The sequence below is a fragment of the Ammospiza nelsoni genome, chromosome Z, assembly GCF_027579445.1.
Source record: "Ammospiza nelsoni isolate bAmmNel1 chromosome Z, bAmmNel1.pri, whole genome shotgun sequence".
Classification (NCBI taxonomy): Eukaryota; Metazoa; Chordata; class Aves; order Passeriformes; family Passerellidae; genus Ammospiza; species Ammospiza nelsoni.
The window spans coordinates 14292079-14305824 of NC_080669.1; the positions used below are offsets into that span (position 1 = coordinate 14292079).

Genomic DNA, 13746 nt, shown 5'->3' on the forward strand with positions numbered 1-13746 from the left:
GGCCCCGCCCCCTCATTGCCCCGCCCCACCCCGCCGTCATTGGCTGCCGGCTCTGCCCACCAGCAAGCCCCGCCCCCTCCCCCAACCTGACGTTCGCCTCCCGGCCCCCGAGTGGCCGGCGCGCCCTGTCAATCACCCGCGCTCGGGGCGCGCGGCGCGTCCAGCCCGCCCGGGCCCCTGTGCCGCGGTGGGAAGGGGCGGGCGCTCGGGGCCGCCGCCGCCGCTTCCCCTCCGCCTCGGGGTGCCGCCCCGGCCGGCCCCGCTTCCGAGCCCCGCGCCAGGGGCGGGGCGGGTCGGGAAGCCGTGCCCGGAGGTGAAGGGCCGAACGCTGAGGCTGTGTCTCGCTCCCCTGGGCTCCCCGGTAGGTTGCTGTCCCCGGCCGCCTCTCGGAGCGGCGGCGGTTGCAGCGGTCGCAGCTGCCCCGTGGGCCGAGGCCTTGGGCTGGCTCTCTCCTCCTTTCCCTGGCGGCCGCGGGGCTGGCGGGGGCCGCGGAGCCCCCTGCGAGCGCGGCGGCGGCCAGAGCGGCCGGCCGGGCCGGGCTGCGAGAGCCGTGCCCCGGGCGGGTGTGGGCCGGCCCCGGGAGGGCCCGCGCCTCGCTGGGGCTGCGCTCCCGGTGGCAAAAGCCGCCGCTGTGAGACCTCCGAGTGCCCTCTCCTGCAGGGGGCGCTTGCGGCCGTGGGGCTCCCTGTGTGGCGGCCGGTGTCGGTGCTGCTGGCGGTGGTTGTTCCGAGCGAGCACCAAGCTGGGTTCGTAGGAACAAGTAAATTTGTTTTCCTGGTCTGTGGAAGCAGGTTGTTGGAGTGCGATTGTGCTCGTTTAGCAGATTAGCAGGTTAGAGGCAAACTGGGCTGCCAATGCTCTTTTATTCTTAGCTTTTATTTTGCTTTTCAGGAAGTTTCTTATAGGCGCGATCTGAATATAGTGGCTTTAAGTTTGATTAATTAAAATCTCTAAAAGTGATGTTTCAGTGACCATGGAGCTCGGACAGACCTTATTTTCAGGCATTCTTGTTCATTTTACTGTTACAGCCTTAATGAGTGTTGAAGTGACATGCGATGTGTAAGAAACAAATTGCAATATAATCGAAGACTTTTTTTTCCCTTGTTGAATTTTATAGCTAAGATAATTTGTAAGTGCATACATAGTTAGAAATAGATACTGTGCATGTGCTTAAGCATGATTATAAGTGAAGCAGACTGTTAAGTATATTAAGCCTTGCTGCCTGCGTTATGACTGCTTGCAAGGATAAACAACTTACCTGCTCTTTAGGCTCTTGCCTCTTCTTAACCCACTTATCTAGTGAATGCATTTTATCTCGATTGGGATGTTAAAATCCAAGATGGGAGTAATGCAATTTTGTTTTACAGGGGACAGATGAGATAGACGTTTCTGTGCTAACTATATCGACCTCAGTATCCTTTGGTCAATTTCTTTTTAATTGAAACGTTTCAACAGTTAAACAGTGTTTTCAGTGGAAATAAGGGTATTTTGTTGTGCTGGCCTGAAATGGAGAAAGTACCTGGCAAACGGCAGACTGTTTGCATCAGTTGAGAATGACTTTCAGCTAATTAAATGTATCTTTTTCACTTGCCACTCTCTATCAAATAGATGTATTGGCTTATAAAATGTAAACGGTTTTCAGAATCTAAAGTACTAGTTTTGATACGTCACATTTTCTGTAGAGCTTTTTTTTTCTGTGTGATCAAGGTAAATATATTAAAGATTAGTTAAGAGAAATAACCTGCAATAGGCCATGTTTTAACCCTTCTGAAATTGTTCTTCCCCTTAAAAAAAGTGTAACTGAACCTATGAAAGAGTTTTTACCTTGTCCAGCCTATTTATGTACAGTTAGCAAGACTGAATTGACTTACTTTTCGCCTCATTTTTTCATAATCAAGTTTTTCATAATTAATTTTAATAACTAAATTTTCATAATTAAATTAATTAATTACTATGCATTACTAAAGCTCATGCATTGTATTGAATCTTAGTGTCCCCACAGTACCCACAAAGTTTGTCCTATGGAAATAGAATTGTTCTTGGTTCACTAGTTACTGTGCTAAATGGTTCTGTGATGAGAAATAGCAAAGTTGCATGTATTTCTAATATTTTTACTCTTGTCTTGAAAATTTGTTAAAAAAAATATTAGGAAGTCTTCGGATGTTTAAGAATAATTTATTTTAGTTATGCCTTTGAGACAACAATGAATGCATCATGAGGAATAAGGAAGTAACAGTGGTTGTTTTTCTCCAATATCTTCTAATTACAAAAAAGAAATTGCTAACTAAGGGGTACTGATCAGCTGTATTAGCTGTCTTTATCTAACTTTTCTCCAGCTAAACATTTTTTTCAGTCTATTGTAGACAAAACATATAGTTACATCTTGTTACTCAGGCTTTCCTTTTTACTTTTGAGTGATTTTTTTTGAGATGTACATAAAAGTAGTAATGTAATTAAAACCACACACCACAGGAATAGCAAAGTTGTAAGGGAGTCTGACATACTGTTTCTTCGCACTTTAGCTCACTGATTCAACTGCAAATTAATGTTTAGAGTTCTCAGTCAACCCTTAATACCTCACCTGAGGTTGTATGAGCAAACTACCTGACAGTGCTTAGGGGAAGAGGGGCACAATCCTTTTCAGCTGTGGTCTGGGTTTAAATGATCTAAAACTGATGGTGATACTTGGAAGTCACTTACTAATGTAAATGGGATGGTATGTTTCCAGCGTACACTGGGCCTTTAACACACTTTCAAAAATATTTTGAGACTTCTATGTAATTGATTTTCTTGATCTATTAAAAGGTGCAAAGGTAGCTTTGGAGTAGTTTTTGTGTATTTTCTGCCGATCCTTAATTTTTTAATGCTATGCAGGCATTTTGATGCTTTCTCAGTGCTGCTGCAGAACCAATGCAATGAGATCGAGCCTGATGCTGTTGTGCTTGTTTTTTTAAGTGTAATTCTGAGTAGCATCCCAGACATTGTCACTGGACTTCTAGAGCTTTGTAAGCTACAGCTGAAACAGCTGGGTGAAGAAAAAAGTGTGTTTAAGCTAAATAGTTGCTTAAATAAAAGTAGTCTAGTGAGAAGGTAGTTAAAAGCTAGGGTGATGGTAACAGGTAAAGACAATGACTGGAACATTTGTCCCTCCCTGTGATCCTAGGTAAGCCACTGCAATTTCATGTCCCCTCTTTGGCATAGGGAGGATGCAGAAGAGGCGACATCACACACTGATCCATGCTGTAGAATTGGTTTGAACTGTGGTTACTTAGGGGGCTTTCTGAAACTTTAACTTTCAGAGGAGATTATGAAACTCTTAGTTGTGTAGTATGGAATAATTTATTATGGTGAGATTTAGCTCACTTGTTGCACTTACTTCTACTGTTTTATAGATGGTATATTCATTACCTTAAATATATGAAAATGTTTCTTTCTAACAAAAGGGGGAGAGAATATATATTGAATATACTTATATGTAAAATATAAATATTTGTGGTAAATATGTAATATCAAATATGCAGAAATTTCAGAATATTACAAATGTGCCAGTGCATTTTCCTAGCATGTTTATTGAACTGCATGTTCCTTATCTCTTACAGAGGACATTTTAAGCATCTGCACTTCCCTCTCTTCACCACCTCCTTTATCTGATGTTTTTGACTTTGTGTAGGAAACCTTTTTAAAAATCCCATTTAGCTGTTAAAAGAAGGATATTTAGTACAAAATAAGTATGTTCTGTGGGTATGAAAAGCTAAAACAGTTATCTTGCCATTTGTCTGGTGTCTTGCCTTGTAGTGGGAGACATACTGATGAATCAGAAATGTCTTTCTCCAAATAACTGCAGGTCACAGAAGCCCATGACACACACAAGTAAAATTTGCATATTCAAATAAGTTTATTACTTAATTTGACTTTGTGTGTAACATTAATATAACTACAACTGTTTTTTCCTATGCTTTAGGATCTTCTCTGTAAGCTTACTAGCCAGCTTAGCTTTTAACATACCAGGACTTTGTAGTAGAAGTTTTACTTAACTTAGTAATTTAAGGTTTTTTAATTAAGGTTTAATTACTAAATTAAGTAAATTCAATGTTATTTTCCTAAAAATAATTTTTTTCCCTGCATGGTGATTTATAGTCTTCATCAACCATATGTTTTGATTGTGTTATTTTTGATTAAGACAGGATGGGGACTACAACAGTGGAGGATGATGTCCTTTTCAGTAGGCCAAAAATACAAGCGATTTATTGCAAACACAGCCTAGACTTCAAGTATGTGGTTTGTCTCACCTTCTTGTATTCTCTGCAGTTATTTGTTGAGTAATTTATGAGTTGCCTTGCTTTTTGTTCAATAAACCCTGTGCAATAACAGAATATAGATGGAGCAGTTTCCATCAGAAGCAGAGCTGAAGGTGGTGTTGGTTGTGTAAGGAGGTCACTGGGGTGTGATGTCCTTGCAGGGACGCTCTTGATGGGCTGTGGAACACCGGTCGTTGTGGCTGTGCCGCTGTGGAAAGGCCCTTCTCTCTAGTATGGGGCATTCCCCTGCTCCACTCCTGGCTGTGCAGTCTTGTAGCTGCACTCTTGCTCTCCATCCTGTCTCTTGCATCCTCCTCTGTGTCGGTTCAGCTTCTGTGAGTAGAGTTACTGAGTTTGTGAGCTTTGTGGTACTCTGGGTGAGTCATGGCTTCACTGAGGCGTGGGAGTGCTGATGCTGGTGAGCCATGGGAGCAGCAGGTAGTGTGCTACGTGCAGTAGAAGAGCCATGGTACAAGCACATCAAAATTGTCTAATTGCATTTTGTCATTTGCATTTTGCAGACTTCAGACTTGGTACTATTGAACCCATAAAATTCTTCTTTTTGGTTCAGTTTGTCTTTGAGCTTGAGATGCTAGTTACCTGGTGAATGTTGAATCTGTTATATTTTTAAAGCTTCACTGGCTGCGTTTTCTGTTTTTGTAGAAAATACTTTAAAAGCATGGGTTTCTTGACAGGTTCCCTTTGTGATGTCGGAAGGTGTGATTTAGTCCAGGATAGGACGCATGTCTGCAGCCTATAAGAAAGTACTATTTAAAAACTGTATTATTATGTGTGGAAGAATCCTGTGAGTATCTTTTTGTATTTAAGACACCAAGCATTTTCCATTTTGTCTTTATATTTAAATGAAGTAGTTAACATGACTGTTAACATGTTTCAACATCTTTTTTATATAATGATATAAAGCAATCTTTAAAGGCATTCAGTGTTACTTTAGAGGAGTTCTGCCAGCTTATAATGAAGAACATACTTAATTTCATGTAGTATTGATATTTTTAATGTCAGCTTAAATGTAGATAATGTCCATTAAAAAGCAGCTTTTTAAAAAATCTTAATTAATTGTGCAGTATTCTTGAGAAGATGAAGTAATACTGTAGCGGCTAAAGTCAGGGAGACGATTGCTTTAAGGGTTGTGGGAGACATGTTTCTCTTCTAACCTCAACCACTAGTATTTTCTTAGTTGCACCTTACAAATGCTTTCTTCTGGAAACAGAGAAGTTCAGTCTAGAATGTATTTTACTTTCTGTGGAAGATCACTTCAGTTGGCGCGCATTCATTTCTTGCAATGTTCTGTCAGCAGGTTGCTCAGTGTATCAAGTTGTTAAGGTTTCTGTGTAACATTTGCTGATAGTAGGCTGAGGCATCTTTAAATCTGGAGGCATCATTAAATCTAAATAAAAAATTATGAAACTTGAGTTTATGGTTAACAGTAAAGAGGGAGGGCAGAATTTTTCCAAGAGACAAGAGGAAGACAGAATAACTAAATTTGCTTGTAAGCTTTTGTCAGATGGAGAGAAAAATGTCTTTACAGAAATGCTCTTTGTCTTTGCTTTTAATTTTTCCAACAGTATTTTCACTATGGTTTGTTTTTATGTGAAACATTGTGAGACCTTTAAGTAAATACCATTGATTGTACTTTGAATTTTTTAAAATTTTCATTAAGATTAAGTGTGTTTTTTAAGGAAATTAGATATTTTTGATCTGCGGCTCTCTCATCTGCTGCCTGTAGAAATGTGGAATTTTTAGGGTAGTTTTAACCAAACTTAGGCTGTTATGCCTTTGAAGATAAGTTCCTATAAGCTTCATAAAAAACAGTTTAGATAGTAGATATTTATTAACCATTACCATGGTGAAGGAAGGATTTTATATGTTTTGTGTGGTAATAGCTTGAGAGCTGTTCAGCTTGCAAATTGTAGTACAAGGCAAGCAACAGAACATCTCCACTGAGAAGGGAACATTTTAATGTGGGAAGAAAGGAGAGGTTTTGTGAAGAAGGAGAGCTGAAGATGTGTCAGAGGGTGGCCTGCAAATGTGGTGGATATGTGGAAGATAACCAGAAAGGTGAAGTAACTACACTGGGGCTGTGTGGGTGTTGAACGCTAATCCGTAGGCAGCTAAGTTTAGCTAACATTGATGCTTTTGAGGAATGATTCTATTTTAAGCTTCCTAAGTAGCGCAGCAAGCATTTAACTACACACAAGTGCCCACATCAACATACTGGCATTTTCTTATGTTAATGCTTGAGAATTTTGTTTTGATTTAAAATCAGTGTACTTAAGTAACTGCCATCAGACCTTGACAATACTGATGTCAACAGCACCAAGTTGTTTTGTTCTTAGAACTTTTAATCTACATCAGATGATTTCATATTTAGTGTCATTTGAATTTGTGTAGAACACTGGTAGATTTGTTTTTTCCTCTTGAGTTCCATAGGAAGGCATTGGTTTAAATATGACTTGTATTACATCACTCATGATGAATCCAAGATCTTAACTGTGGCTAGTGTTTCATCTTAATTTTTGTCACTGTGCATCTTATGTGTTCAATATGAAGGTTTCAAGCATGATTCCATTTGGTGTGGTGTCTGAGACTTTATCTATACCATTTTTTTCCATATTAAACTTATAACAGAAGAAAAAAGCATTATAGTCTTTTGAAAACTATAGAACTGTAGTTTCAATTTGATAGAGACATTTTAGGTATACATTGCAGTGAAAGTCATGCAAGTGAGAGGAGAGTTGCAAGTGTGTGTAGTAGTGAAATACTTGGAACTGCTGTAGAAGGTACCTATCTGGTTTTTGGAGACAATTAAGACAGCAGAATCTGATTGCCAGGTAATTTGTTATTGTTAGAAATCCTTGACAGATTCATAGCTGCAACACTTAGTCTGGAGACATTTTCCTGTACTGTGAGTTATCCCTTTCTTCATATATGGAGTTATTAAACTTGAGCTTGACTCCTGTCTTAATTTCTTGAAGTAGAATTCGACCATGTAATGAAAGTTAGGTGACAGAATTGTGTCAGAGAACTAAAAATACTTTTAATTTTGAAAACAGATCTTCACAATCACTGTGGAATGCTAGAGCACATTATGTATTTTAGCCTATCCAAAATCTAACCTGAAGACAGAATTAGTGTCCTTTGGATGCTCAGAAATGTTTTTTTTCCATGTAGCACTGGAGTGTTTCACAGTGCTACTTAATTTTGTCTTCAGATATAGTTACGGTGTTAGATTAAATGCAATACTTTTTTTTTTTTTTAACTTCTAGATGTGTTAACTTCACAGTTTCTCTGGCCTAGCCTTAGGCTAAGATGAACCTTTCTGTTGTTCTGCTGTAATACTTGCATGCTGTGGTACAATTATTCGTGTAGAAAATTGACACCTCTATTATGTAGTATTAGCTAGCTCAGCATTAGCTGTCTGCCAGCTGAGGACAATGTAGCCCATTTAAGTCTATATGGTTGTGGTGGTGGAAATGTGAACAAACAAATGATTGAAACATTGCTTAAGCATCATTTTTGTCCTTTCTGTGCTCTTTTTAGTAAATCAGCTTTAATAGTGTCATTAGATTTTAAAAATTATTTCTTGTGTTATGGCTCTCCTTTCTGAAACCTGACTTTCAGCTTTTACTCTGAAATGGTGATTATAGGAAGGTGCAAGGATGCCTGAGCAGAAGTTTAACCAAGTAACTGCATGCACTTGCATGGAATCTTTAAGTGAAGTTGGTAGGATTTTGTAGTGAAAGTCTATGATGAAGTGTAATTCATAGATTAGGGCCAAACTTGCCTTCTAGATCAATGAGAAAATAAAAACGTTTGTGCAGTAACCAGAGATAGCCATCTCAGCTGATGTTTGTTTAGGGTTAACAGAGATTAAGAGATTGCTTGGAGAGCTTAATTGCTACATAATTAGTCCAGGCTGTCATTTGTGGAAAAATTGTGTTGACTTAGGATGACCCCCAGTACTGTACATGTCTTCTGATGTGACAGCATTTTGACCACAGCTGGCAGTTGGTGGTGCAGAAGGATGCATTATTGTTAATTAGGTAGTAGTGACAAAACTAAGTGTAGAGAGCAGATACTGAATTTTGGGTATTGGCAGCCCTCCAATGTGTTCATGTGACTTTAAACCTTGGTACAAGAAAAGTTACACTAGTTTAACTAGAATAGACTTCTTAAACAAGCTTCAGTAAGGATGAGGGAGGTTTTTGGTTAGTTCTTGTACAGGCCAGTGGTTGATTAAATGTTAGTAAAGCTGTTTCTCTGTTAGATTTTGTGTGTTCAAGGAGGATTGTATGTGGCCATATGTGGTTTGTAGATGTACTTTCCCTAGGGAAATGTGTATATACGTGAAAATTGAAGCGCTTATTCTAGAATCTCGAATTAATTATTTTTGTTGAAAATCGTGTGTGGCAGTTTATATGGTAGGAGAAAAATCTATTTTTTTATTTAATATATATACCACTGGAGATGAAAACAAGACTTCAGAAGGCTTGGTTTTGTAAATACTTTCATAAGAAAGATACTTGGATTTACCTTGACTCTTTCAATTTGGCTGCTTCTTTCAGTGCATCTCATTTGTATGTATTTGAAGGTTGAGACTGTATGTATATAGACTTACATTGTTACCTAAACCCTTGTTTTATGAGGAAATCATACATATCTGTAAGAGTAAGCAAATACCTATTTTAAAACAATTGTATTTTTTAAGAATGCTGAGAGTCTAGTTTGTACACCAAAATGAATAAATTCTGTTCTTGCTTTTGCAAAACTTAGCTGAGTCTAGAATTTGTTGGTATTACAGAAGGCAGACGTGGCAAAAGACTGAATGCTGCGAGAACAGTACTGTTGTCTGAGTTTCAGAAAGTGAAAATAAGAATCTGTGGAAAACTGAGACTTTAAGTAAGAAAGAAATAGTAGTGTAGAAGGTACTTGAGATACAAACATCGTGTTGTTGGAAGTTCTGGTAATGCAAACAAAATTTATGCACACTTGTGATCTGTTGCTTTGCAGTGATGAAGAGTATGAATCAAAACAAGTGTTTTGAGGCCATCCACACTGAGAAATAAACTGCACAGTTGAGCTCCTGCATGATCTATTATAAAAAGATTTCATTTGCCTTTGAAATAAGGTTATTATATTTGCTTTCTTAAATAAACACCAATGTCTTCTGAAGTGTGAAAAATTTTACGTGATCAAGAAGTAGCAATTGCTTTGTGTGTTTTCCTTCTTTGCTGATGAAACTCTAGGAAGGATTTCGAACTTACTAGTGTAATATGTACTTTTTCTCTGTGAAGGAAATGTAGCAAATGTGGGTTCTGTAGTTAAGTATTTGGAAAGGCAAACTGGCAGAGAAATGATGTGGCTGTGGTTTTTGATGGCTTGAAAGTTTATCCTGCTGAAACAAGATCTTATTTAGCTGCATTGTCACTTGTATGTTTCTTATTTTATTATGTGGAGACAGCAGTCTTCCCATGTAAAGCTGAAAAAGACCATCCTTATATCTTGGATTAGTTCACATCTACTACACAATACAGATTTTTTTTTGGGGGGGGGGTGGAGGAAGAAAGTGTTGTTTAGAGAATTTACATATTCTTTTTACAGTGCTTGCAAGGTAATTTTTTAACTAATTGAAGTTAGAATAAGTACCTAATGAATGGGAGAATAAAATAGTCTTTGATGAAACAACTAACTTCTGAAAATATGAGGAGCAGATAATACCAAGCTGTATTTTGTTTTTATGTGAAAAAATTTTTTAAAAACTGTAAAATCAGATGCCATTAGTCTTAGAATTCCCCAAGTGTATGAAGTAGATTATATTGTTTAGAGCAAAATGTGTTATTGATGAATAAGTTTTCATTGTGGTCAGGGCACATATGAAGAACACCATCTACGACTTCCAAAATGATTCAGTGATGAGCAATTTTGATACAGGTTACTGATAACTGGAGAGATAAATTGTGTCAGGAGAAATTTGTTTGGAAATGTTCTTTGTTTTTCAAAGCTGATATCATGAGTATGTACCATCTGTGGAAGTTTTACGTACTGAATATTTCAGCACACTAATTTTGTCTTTAGTTTTGAAGTGCTAATGATTTTGCATATTATTCCTGCTTTGGAAATCTGAAAAATGATGAAGTAATAATTTGGTTACATTTAATTGAGTCATGCATGAATCATTAAACAACTTTTTTAGGTTTGCTTGAAAAATATTACACAAAAAATAACGCTGTAGACCTATTTATTTGTAATATAAATTATTGGAATAGCAGCTCAACTTTTGGTCTTGTTAAAGTCATGTGCAAGCCTACATTGCTCTTGTTGAACTAAAGTGAAAATAATGAAATCCACTCTTCTGTCATTACATGCTTATTTTTCATTTTAAATAAAACAGTGGATCTAACTAAATCATATGTAATCTTAGAGATATTTTCCAATTCAAATTCTGTTTGAAAACTTTTTCACAGTTAGAAACTGCTGTCCTAAACTTTCAAGGGATCTTCAATTATGAGCCTATTTGCTTTGGATTTGGAATTTTGTAGATTTCCTCTGTTGCATAGAAACGTGTATATAAAAATGAATGAAAATAATGCAGTAATAACTAATCTAGAAAGAACAGCTTAATTTTTCCATGATGCATACAAAAATAGCAGAAACAGTTGATTAGATGTTTAAGTTTTGTATTATGATTTCCCAGTGAAATTCTTGCTTGGTTTCAGATTTGTAGTATGAATTTCAGATTTTCTGCTCTTAAATATTTCTAAAAGAGTTTTGTTGGATGGAATCTTGTGTTATTTTTTCTGCAGTACAGATGTATTTGTAACATGGAAATGATCTTTGGAAAGTGAACGTGATTGTTCTTCATCTCAGTTGAAGATTGTAGTAGGTGAAGTATTCAATAAAAATAACATATATTTAGAGAAAGTATCTTGGAAATTTGTGGCAGAGGCACTAGAAACTTTCTCTTCACTCTTCTAGAAGATGTGAGAAGAAGCTGTGTTGCTAAATTACTGTAACTGCCAAAAATCATGAGCCCTTGGGGTTAGAAGTGTGTGAACAGATACTTGAGAGGTGAGAAACTGCAGAAGTATGAAAATGCCAGAAGGCTGAGTGAATTTTAAATGCCTCGTGCTGAAACCAGGACTGTTACTTTACAGTCTTTCATAAAAGAATAAAATATCCCATGTTAGAATGGGCCCAGAAAAATCATTGAAGTCCAACTCCTGGTCCTGCGCAGGACACCCCCAGAGTCACCCCATGTGCCTGAGAGCATTGCCCAAACAGTTCTTGAGCTCTGTCAGGCTGGTGCTGTGCCCACTCTGGGGAGCTGTTCCAGTGCCCAACACCCTCTGGGTGAAGAGCTTTTCCTAATATCCAACCTAAATCTCCCCTGACACGACTTCATGCCATTCCCTCAGGTTCTGTCACTGGCTACAGCATCTCTGTAGTTCTTCCCTTCATCAGGCCTTCCTTCCACTGGGCATACAGCTCACTTTTTTCCCTATTTCTGAGAAAAGATTCCTGCTCAGCCAAGCTGGCCTTCTCCCTCTTCTGCTTGACTTACGACATTTTGAAACTTCCTGTTCCTGTGCCCCTGGGACGTGGCACCTAAAAAATGACCAGATCTGATGGACCCCAGCACCCTCAAAACCATTTCCTCAGGCCATCTTACTGATTCTTTTAAAAGCTTGAAGTCAGCTGTTGTCATGCCCAGGACTGAAATTTTGCTGTCACTTTTTTGATAATGGTGATTTTAAACTGAATTGCTTTGTGGTCACTGTGGCCAAGTCTTGACTTTGTTCATGCGATCTTCCCCAACACATCAAGGAGGGCACCTTTTGTAGCTGGCTCCATTAGTAGGTGGCTCAATTAGTATTGTAAGACGTCCCAGATTTTGGACCGTTCTGGACCTATTTGTGCAGCTGTGTGACAAGGGCAGCTGTTTTGAAGGTGACCCTTAGTTCCTCAGAGTAATTTTCTGGAATCATTGTCCAGGACAGGTGGCCTATAGTAGACTCCTACAATGACATCCACGTTATTTTTTTGTCCCTTAATCCTTACTCAGAGACTGTCAGCCTGGGATCACTGGCTTGGCTGTATTTCAGCCCTTCCAGCTCACCTGCCCTGCCTGTCCCTCCTGGAGAGCTTTTGACCATCCAACATGGCACTCTGATCAAGGGGTTCATCTCACCAGGTTTCACTTACTCCAGTGATGATCCTCATGCTGTGTGTGTTGGTGTGGAAACATTTTGGATGTGGTCCGTTGTAGCTGACACCTCCTGGACCAGTTTAAGGATCTCGCTAGCACTCAGTTCCTTGAGTTTTGGCATACCATCCCATTGCTTATCACTGTCAAACCTGTTTATGGCCTTTTGCTTCTTCCAATGTAATTTAAAGTTCTATCAAATTTTTATTTTCCTCTGTAGCTCTTTTGCTGCTATATGCTTTTCTTAAAAGTAGAGCAAAATGTCAGTATACTGATACTAGCAGTGATGTATGATCTTGTAATTACAATGAAGGGTACTGCTTATGTTACCCGAGGGAGCAGTTATGGTTGCATGTTTCGTTTAAGTTTGTCATTCCTGGGCAGTGCAATGTCCTATTTAGCTACTTGAATGTTCTCTTAGTTAGTTTGTTTAGGAGTAAATCTGGAACATGAAAAAGGAATGAGGTAGATAGTAAGTTGGATTTTTTTAAAGGTGACTTGCACACTTGTGTATGAGCATTGTCATGACAACACTTTGGAACATGTAAGCTTGCGTATAATTACAGTGGTGTTCCTGCTGTTGCTGCAGGAACAGGCATTTGAGAAATGTATGAATAAAGAAGATGCTTAAATGAGCTGTTCTTTTATTCTGCCTTGTGTAGTGTCCTAGAGAGTCATTGTTGCTACAGAATAGGGGTCTTATGTGGCATATACTCTTCAGTAGTGTTAATTGGGACATTTTCAAGAGAGTTTTAGAGAGATGTGTAGATTTATAGCTCTAATCTAGGGATACTTCTGGAAGTGTTAGGTGTGTGAGTTGTGAGTCAATTGGAACCCTGTTGTCATTTTTCTTTACTGTGCCTCTCCTTACTTTTTATGCAGTCTCTCTACAGGGCTTGGAAAAGTCTATCAGATTACACCAAAAAAAAAAAGAAATCTCTGCTAGCTGTTGTTAGTTGTGCATGTCAGTTACTCTGAAGTTACTTGCTTTCTTCCAGTCTTGTTTTATTTTTTGTCTGGTGTCAATATAGATTTGAGATTTAATTTATAATTGAGATCTAATTACTTGTACTTCTATGTAATACAATTTTGACTTTTTTATAGCTTCTTTTGCCTTTCTCTTCACACTTGAACATAGTAATTTCACTCCTTTGATATTGCTTTGTCAACTTGGCTTTGATGGTGTTTGCCATTGTCCTGATATTTAGTCCGGTATCTTTTTGA

General features: G+C 38.5%; 1 protein-coding gene across 11 annotated transcripts in view; it reads left to right on the forward strand.

Annotated features, from left to right (window-relative positions):
- Positions 1-203: 203 nt before the first annotated feature.
- CSNK1G3 (casein kinase 1 gamma 3) overlaps positions 204-13746 on the forward strand; it is a 68217-nt gene continuing 54674 nt past the window's right edge. For 6 of the 11 annotated variants that reach the window (XR_009420418.1, XR_009420419.1, XR_009420420.1 and 3 more), the window contains exon 1: positions 204-361. The gene's annotated coding sequence lies outside the window, so the exon portion shown is untranslated. Of the gene's footprint in view, positions 362-649; positions 747-11138; positions 11203-11294; positions 11388-13746 lie in introns of those variants that run through there. The other 5 variants (XM_059492295.1, XM_059492297.1, XM_059492296.1 and 2 more) reach the window with 4 other exon arrangements.